Raw genomic sequence first — 9,378 nt, 5'->3', positions numbered from 1 at the left:
GAGCAGTGTTCCGTCCAGGCCCACTGTCTGGGAATAGGTTGGAGGGAGGGGACACACCATGTTATGGGGAGACCCAGCTGAGCCACACTGATTGAGGATGTCCCTGTCTTGATGTTGCTGGGCCCCATCCTGGACCCCGAGGAGCCCAGCCCACCCTCAGAGGCTTGGGTCACCCTGTCTCTCTAGAATCAGAGGACTGGGCCCCCAGCACAGACATGTGCAATCTAGTGCTGGGTCAGAGTCAGACAGATCTAGCGGGATCCTAGAACCTCCTCTGTGACATCGTGGGCCCATTTTTAACTCCCCTGAGCCAGTTTCCTCTTAAGAAAGATGAAAAGAATTCCCTTGCGGTCCAGTGATTCCTTGGCATTTGCATTGCAGGGGGCACAGGTTCGATCCCTGGTGGGGGAAACAAAGATCTCACATGCTACACAGCCAAACAAAACAACAACAAAAACCTAAGCAAGTCAAGAATAAATTTGTTAAAAAAGAAAAATGGAGATGATAGCCAAGCATCCCTCAGGACAAAATGGACAGAAGAGCCGCCCCACCAGAGTCAGCCCTCAGCAATCACCAGCTCTATCTCTCCCTGCACTTTCTGCTGCCCCTCGGCTCCTGGGAATACAGGGGGGCTGCTGAGGGGTCCAGGCCCTATCCCTGGTCAGGCCAGAATGCAGCCCACCCACCAGTTTTCTGACCACATAGCAGTTCCCTACTTGACCCCTAGCTCCTGGGCTCCACAAGCTTCCCCAGCCCCTGGTCCCCACTTGTTGGTGCTGAGGGAGCCCAGACTACAGAAGCATCCAGGCTGACTGCAGCCTGGCCACCCCGACCACACGATCGCGCTAATTCTGCCAGAAAGACCAGCCTGTGGTTGGGCAGAGCTGCCATTAAGGCTTCCAGGAAATTCCTTTGAGCAAGCAGAAGCTATTTGCCATTCCTGAGCCTCTCCAGCCTGTTTGAATGCGGTTTTCCAATTAAGCTGGGGCCGCTCCCAGGTCTCTGTTTAAAAAAAAAAAAAAAAATCTATCTGCTTTTCCTTTAAGGAAACAAAAATCCTCGAGACACGGACACCCTTTCCTTTTACTTTTTTATTTAATGACTTGTGGAGTTTTTTTGTTTTTTTTTCTGATTACCAAGCAGCGCCTGTTCCGTCATCCAGGAACATTGTGTGGGCCCTGGTTGGGGTCAGAAATTTCAGGGAAGAGCGGGGATGAAGTGCCAGTCCTCAAGTTGGGGATCAGGCAAGGAAAGATGAATCTGGGGGAAAGGATGACAAGTTCCTCTCTGGATGGGATGGTGGGGACGCACTTTGGAATTCTTAATTCTGCCTCTGGGCAGGAAAGTTTGGGAGAGAGTTGGAGACCCAGGGCCGGTTCGCAGGTGTGGGCTGGAGGTTCGAGATCCAAATGAAGCATCAGTACCCTGGGGCTGGATGAGACTTCCAGGACAATGTGGAGGATGCAGAGAGAAAAGGGTCAAGAATGAAAAAAAGAAGAGGGTCCCTGGGGAAGAGAAATCATTGGAGAATCCTGAAGGAAATGGAGAGGAGGGGGAGGACCCGCAGAGAGCAACGCCTCAGTGGTCAGGGGAGGGGGTGGGATAGTCCAGTCACCTGGCCAGAGACGTCCACTTAGATGAGGCCTCAACGGTCCACTGGACTTGGTACTTAAAGGATCGTCAGATCTTCCATAGCTGCTGCGTCAGTTCTGGAGCTAGTCTTTAATATCGGCAGCTTCCACTTCCTCTTTCTTGAAATGACCTCTCTCCTGAGACACTCCCTGGCAGAACTAGGCCACCAAGCCATGAGAAGCCCAGCCTGGGACACCCACAGCCTTGCCATCAGCAGCTCTGGCTCAGCAACCAGCCCATAGTCAGCACCAAATGCTGGTCATGTGCATGAGACACCTAGGGGGCTCCAATCTGGTCACGTTTGTACGTGATCACAACCCCAGCTGGGAGGACGCCCCAGCAGAGCCCAGTCAGCTCACAGGTTCAGATTAAAAAATATCTATATATATACCATCGGAGACAGTGCCAGAGCATGTCTAATGGCTTGGTGGGGATGGACCTCTGACCAAGAGAGATAAAACGTGAACAGTTGTACATGTGTGTATGCACATAGCTGTGTGCAGGGAGTAGAGACACTGTTCAGAAACTCGTGAATTAAGGAAACTGAACATAGAAAGAGGAGAGGATTGGATCTGCTAACCGTCGATGGACAGTGTTGATGGACACTACTTAAAACATTCCTTCCTCACCAGGCCTCAGGCCACGAGCCCCTACGAGAGCCTGCCCACAGCCTCAGCCAGTGGACCAGCCAGAGATGCTGACCCACGTGATCCAACAGCCCTGGAGACAGGGCCTTGGAGTGGAGACAGTTCCCGTCCCAGCCTCACCACTGAAACCTTTAGGTCTCAGCTTCCCACCCTGTAAAGTGGGGCCAGTGACCCTTGACCTGCCAGCTTTTCAGGGCCATTGCTGGAAAAAAATAAAAGGAAGGATTAGAAACTCTCAGGGCAAAAGCCAGCGTAAGACATGATGCTGATGGTGTTGATGACGGTGGTTCAAAGAAAGGAGGAGATTGAGGTCCACCCAGGAGTTCATGGCCTGCTTCAGTTTACGCAACACATTTACATGAAAGAAGCTCAGGAAGATCAAGGTTGCCCACAATGCTTTGAATCTCGCCACCTGCCAGGAGAAAGTCCCCAATGTGACTCCGATTATCTATCAAGGGCCTGCCCAGCCCTTGGCCCCTGTGGTGGAATCTGAGAACTCCCCCTGCCACCAACAACAGCACTTGCCAGAGAAGCTGGGAACCTCTCTACGTATCTAATACTGTTTTCTGCCTCCAACATCTGTAGCTGCCTCCTGGGCAGGAGGTGTGAGCATCGAGGGGATGAGGTTGAAAATATCATTAGGTTTTTTAAAAAATCATTAGCACCTTTACTCTCCTGACCTGCAAGCAGCTTCCTGAGCTGAGCCTGAGGAGCCAGGAGGGAGAGGAGGAGGGCAGGTGAGACACATAAAGGGGGAGATGATCAAACATCACAGGACACATTAGGGAGACGGTCCACGCGGCGGCCGACAGCAGCAGCTCACGGGGCTCCCAAGTGGTTTCCATGGCACCCGTGCCTTCCCAGTCCTCACCCCACAAGCTCTCCTTCAGCTCACCTTGCGTCAGCGAGCCAGAGGAAAAATGGAGTAAGTGTGACAAATATGCTGATCTCGAGAAAGTCATGCGTGCACATGTGTGTGAGAGAGAGAGTGAGTCTAGGAGACAGAGGAGGAGAGAGAGGGAGAGGGGAGAGAGGCCGAGTCAGGGTTTCCCTCCAGGATAAGTGACTGAGTCCCTGCCTGGGGCTCTGAAGGCATTTCTGGAGCCTGAGCCCCATGAAAATAATTTAGAAAAACCCATGGACGCGGATGCTCCCCCCCCCATCCCCCACTGTGGTAGAACAGTGGATAGGAATCCACCTGCCAATGCAGGGGACTTGGCTTTGATCCCCGGTCCAGGAAGATTTCATACACCACAGGGCACCTAAGTTGATACACTGCACCAGCTGAGCCAGCGCTCCAGAACCCATGCTCCGAAACAAAAGAAGCCACCGCAATGAGAAGCCCGTGAGCAGCCCCTACTCGCCACAATAGAGAAAGCCCAAGTGCAGCAATGAAGATTCAGTGCAACCCAAACAAACAAACAAACAAAATTCTTCCATGGACTCAGATATGACAGGGTCTGCAGGGGAAGGGAATCTGGAGCCCTTGCTGGGGATGCTCACGTAGGAATGCAGAACCCTGATGCTTTCTCAGTCTCAGAATCCCTCGGAGAAGAAGGTGTGGAAGCCACTCCTACACCCCACCCGAGAAGAGTCTCACCTCCGTCCACTGATTTCTTTCATTCTTTCAATGATTGCTGGGTGCCCACATGGGCCAAGCACGGGACTGGGCTGCGGGCAGAGTGCCATCCAGACGCATCGCCCATCACCTCTCCTGCCCATCCGGGACTCGCCCGCAGGCAGGTCTGAGGTTGAATCCGGCCCCTTCACGTGTCTGCATTTTTCGGCTCTTCACTCAGACCTCCGGGTGGTGGCGGGAAGTGGGAAGGTTGTCCAGGCGTTTTCCTCTCCCCTCTTCCTTCTTCTGCCTGCCTTTCTTGTCTTCTTTTTAAACATGCTCTTTAACAGTAAGAAAGTCAGCATGGAAAGGAGAGAAAGTGAGCCTCCACGAGGCTGGGTCAGATGTGCAATTTGCTAACCTGCCAGAGGTCCGGCCTCACTGGCCCTCACAGCTGGGAGTTGAGACTTGCTTCTCCCCTCCTGAGAGCAGGGGCAGGAGGTGGGTCATCGCAGGCAGCCAGCCTCACGGCAACAGGTGAAGTCAGGACCACAGGGGCCCAGAGTCAAGTCTGCTGCTGGGTCCCTGCTGGCATTGGCTGCAGCCATGCTGGGCCCTGGAGAGTCAGTCTCCATGGGTGTCTTCGTTCCCCACTCCGGGCAAGAGTCTGATATCCAGAGATGTCGGAAGATGTGGGGTAGGGGGTTAGACTCAGGGCATGGCATCCCAGCATGATAGGCTCCCAAATGGACCAGATCATTCCAGGGACACAGGTGACCACTTGCCCTTTCCTTTCTACCTGGAGCCTGGCTGTGTGCTCCAATGCCCTCTGGATGAGCCAGGCAGGCACTGGCCATGGGCACCCCCTCAGAAATGAACATCCTGCCACCCTGTGTCACCCACGTGAGAGCAGCAGGACCCATGTCTATGAAGGAGCGCCTGGAGAAGACTCACCGTGGGCCCCCATTCTTGGGGTCCTGGGGAGGGGCGTGCTGGCTCCCGGCCATGCAAGACAGAGGTCTGGACCAAAGCGCCCACAGGGTGAGGTGACTTCTGGACCTTATTTCCCTGGAAGCAACATAGGGCGTGTCACAGGTAAGACATGAGGCCTGAGGCTCGAGAGAGTCTGGATGGCCCTGTGGTTAGAGCAGGGGCTAGAGAACCAGCCTGCCAGGGTTCATATCAAATCAAATGAGCTTCCCACTTATTAGCTGTGTGATCAAGACCATGACCCCCATTTCTTGCCCATAAACTGGGGGCAGCAATGGCATTCTCTCCCTGAATCACCCAGCCAGGCCCTGAATGGGCCCTCCTCTCCCGGCCAGGCTGGTACCCCTCCTCCATCACCATGGGCCGGACAGGAGCATGGAGAGTGGGAAGCCCAACCTTCTAGGACGGGGCCTGTCCACTCACTCCAGGTCCCCCCCTACCATGACAGAGGCAGAGCTGGGCTGAAGAACCAAAGTGAGTGCAGGACAGGGGTCACCCCACACCACACAACTCAAGGGGGCCCCAGTACCAGAGGGCCCTGGCCCGGGCTGAGGACAGCCCTGGAGGAGGCAAGTCAAGACTCACCTGAGAGCCATTTGCCCCTGAAGGCTGTGTGAAGACCTGAGGACAAGCCCAGGAAGGCGGAGGTGGAGGCTGGGCACCAGAGTGCCTGGGACCCACTTTGCCAGTCAAGCCCAGCCTGGGGGAGCACAGGGCTTTGCGACCTAGTTTTGTCCTTGACACCGAACAGGGTCTGGGAGACACAGCTTCACACCCTCCCTCCCCTGGGCCTTCTCACACCTGCCTCTCAGGCGACTCCCTGACTGCGGGCACCCTGAGCAAGAGTGTGGTTTCCTCAGCCTCTTCTCCGTGGAGACTTCCGCTCAGCAGCAGCAAGACGCTGCTAAAGAGGCAGCAGCCCGTCCTTAGGAGGCCTCCCTGTGCTGGGGAGACAGACAGACAAACAGACAGGCAGGCAGACAGATGGGCGACAAGGCCAGGCCTGTTCCAATGGAGGGGAAGCACGTGGGGACTCCCAGGGAGAGAAGGGTGATTAGGGAGATGGCGGACGCAAAGGTATATACAAGTGAAAGGGTGTGCATGTGGGGGGTGTGTGTGCACGCATGCATGCTAAGTCACTCCAGTCTTGTCCGACTCTGTGCGACCCTATGGACCATAGCCCACCAGAGTCCTCTGTTCGTGGGATTCTCCAGGCAAGAATACTGGAGTGGGTTGCCATTTCCTCCTCTGGGGGAATCTTCCCAACCCAGGGATCAAACCCACATCTCTTATGTCTCCTGCATCGGCAGGTGGGTTCTTTACTGCTATCGCCACCTGGGAAGACCGGTCAGGTGTGTATATGCATGCTAAAGCCTATGTGTGCAAATGTGCGTGCATGCATGTGTGTGTTTCACGCACGTGTGCATCCAAATGCAGGTATGTTCAAGTGTACCTGTGAGTGTGCATATGCAAATGCTCATGTGTGTGAGCACGTGTGTGTGCCTGTGCAAGGGTCCTGGGGTGAAAGGGAAAGAGGGAGAGCAGAGCAGAAAGACACCCGCTGGGAAAGTCAGCACTGCCCAGCAACCCTCAGGAAGCCCAGGAGGGAGGAGCAGCTGTCCTCTCCACCCTCCCCACCCTCCCCATCCTGTCCAAGCTCCCCACCCTCTCCATCTTCCCCATCCTCTCCATCTTCTCGGTCTTCTTCACCTTCTCCATCTCTTGCTACGTTCCCCGCTGACTCTCCATCTCAGAACCTGAGTTGGCACACAGGAGGTCACACAGAGGTCACTGATGACTCCCAGTCCAGAATACCATCCCCACACCATCTCCTAACTCTGCTCCTTCCCCTGCCTTCACCAGCCAGCCCCTCCCCCCTAACCTGGACCAGGACAAGCCCCCCATCCCTGTCTGTGCTGTCCTCCCTGGCCCACCGGTTCCAGGCTCTAGATACTTGGGACCTTGCAGATCCCAGTCTGTTTCTGTCCCTCTCTCCCCTTCTCCCTCTCTTCCTCCCATCTGAGCCCCCCTCCTTCCACACAGCTCTCCTGCCCCCCTTCTTCACAGCTGATCCCTTCATCCTTCAGGAAATCAAGCACATGTTCCTCTCTCCTGGATTCCTTTCCTGCCCCCAAGCCTGGGTTAGAGGCGCACCCACATCAATCATGGTGGATTGGAATTACCTGACTAGCTGTCCCCGCTACCCCAACCTATTGTCTGCTAAGAGCACCACTGGGTCCCATAGCTGGTTGTGTGCCCACTGCCTGGCACATGTAGATGTCCATGGAAAATATGTGGAATGAATATATGGAACCAATGATCGGACTGAGATGAGACTGGGAGCATCTTCTGGATGGCCAGTGGGAGAGCTACCAATCTGGCACCCACAACTCCAGCCCTCCAGCTCCTCTCCCCCGCCAGCCCCCACCATCGCAGCCCAGCTCCCACTCCAAGGCAGCCTCAGGCTGGCGGCCCTGCCATCTCCTGGTGCAGATTCATCAGCTGTTGCCATGGAGACCGGCCAGCAATCATCGCGGTGCCCTCCTGCTTCTCAGAGCGGGCAGAGCCAAGGGGGCAGCCAGCTGTGCACACAGAGAGCCCGCCCCACAAGGGCGGCACCTGGACTCAGACCAGCCTGGGGGGGCCCCGCCCCCGCCCCTGCCCCGGCCCCGCCCACCCCCACGCTCCTTCCCACGATTGTGACTTCTGCTCACCTCCTGAGACACACAGGTTTCGAGAGATGAGATGAACCACACAGGGCAAGGACTGTCACTGTGTTGTTTTGTGTGGCGAGCTCTGCGTTGGCTTTCTGGGGGCTGTTTCCAGCATTGCTGTCTTTGACGTTTGTGTCCAGTCCCCCTCAACACTGATGGGGCTGGAGGAAGGAAATGGTCCACGGCAGCAGGAAAAGATTTCAGGTGACATTTGAAGATAAAGAGGAAACCTACAAAGTTGCTTATACGGACACCAAGCTGGAGACTACGTGTAAACAGCAAACCCATTAGGGGCGTGGCCTTTGCTCACAAAGGACTTACAGTGGCATCACACTCACCTACAGCCTCTCGGTGTCCATGGAGTGGGGGAACAGACTCCTTACTGCTTTAAGTGGTGCTTATTTCTGCTGAATGACCCTGTCCCCAGTGGGTACCTGGGGGCAAAAATGTGCTGAGATGCAGCAATCAGACCCGAGCACCAAGGAAGACAGCTCTCCACAGCCCACCCGGATCCTGGCCTGGAGCTGTGCGCCTGCATCTCAGGCAGGCCTGGGCCCTGATACAAAACCTACCCATTTGCTTCTCTCCCAAATGGGGACTCAGCCCAGCTGTTGAGCTTTTGTCCCTACAGGGAAGGGGAAAAAAAAACAAACTTGGCTGTGTTCTCCATAGTCAGACAGGAAGTGCTCCGTTTAGTTAAGTGAGAAATGGATGGATGAATGGGTAGATGGATGGAAGTGGGGGAGGAAAGTAGCAAATAAAGGCATCTTTCTTGAAGCAAAGATTTAAGGGCCCTGGGGAGGCCCTGAGAGCCAGAATCACTGGGCCATGGGCCTCCAGAGTCCAGTTTGCTTCGGGAGTAGTGGTGAAGAAGGAGGGAACCCCCAGCTCGCTCCTCAGTCCCCTTTCCTGTCGATCTCTTCACATCCTCCAAGGCAGGACTAAACCCTTCAACATGAGGCATGAAGGCAAGAATCACAGCCAGCCTCCCGCCACACGCCCATCACACCACCCAGAGATTCACTACCTGCCAGAACACACAGAATGATGTCCTCACCTCACTGCCAGGGCAAATGAGCCACAATGAAATGAGGACTGTCGCTAAGGGATTGTCCTAGATGGGTCTCCCTGTGAACAAACTTCAATGATGCCAAGAAATGCCTTAAAAGGCAGAGTATTTAAGAATTTCTTGTGTGCTTCATGCATCTAAAAAAGCACTGAACAGAAAGTTGAAGCAAATTTAGAGAAAAGGTGACTAAACATAAGTTTTGGGGGGGATAATAGAGATAAAGCATGCCCTAAACTCTTAGGCGACCTGATGGTTTTCTGAGAGCTATATTTAAGCCCCAGTGAGGGATTAGCGACATCGGATCACCCCATTTCACAGAGCAGGACACTGGGGCATGGGTGATAGAGACTTGCCAGTAACCCAGGGTGTGTGAGAAGCCACGTGTGAGAAGTGTGATTAGGTTATCCTTACAGAGCTCAACTTCCCTTGGGCTTCCCTTGTGGCTCAGCTATTAAAGAATGGCCTGCAAGGTGGGAGACCTGGGTTTGATCCCTGCATTGGGAAGATCCCCTGGAGAAGGGAAAGGCTACCCACTTCCAGGATTGTGGCCTGAGGATTCCATGGACTAAGTCCATGGGGTCGCAAAGAGTCGGGCACAACTGAGCAACTTTCACTTTTGCTTCACAGAGCTCAACATCTCCATCTTGTTTCGTGACACCTTCCAGTCTAACGATGAGCACAACTTTGACAGCTTTTGGGAGATTGACAGACTGCATCTGCTGTTTGCCTAGAGCTCCTGAAAAGTAGACAGTCCTGGAAGTTTTCATC

This window comes from Cervus elaphus, chromosome 5 (genome assembly GCF_910594005.1).
Source record: "Cervus elaphus chromosome 5, mCerEla1.1, whole genome shotgun sequence".
NCBI classification, from domain to species: domain Eukaryota; kingdom Metazoa; phylum Chordata; class Mammalia; order Artiodactyla; family Cervidae; genus Cervus; species Cervus elaphus.
This window is presented reverse-complemented; position numbering follows the sequence as displayed.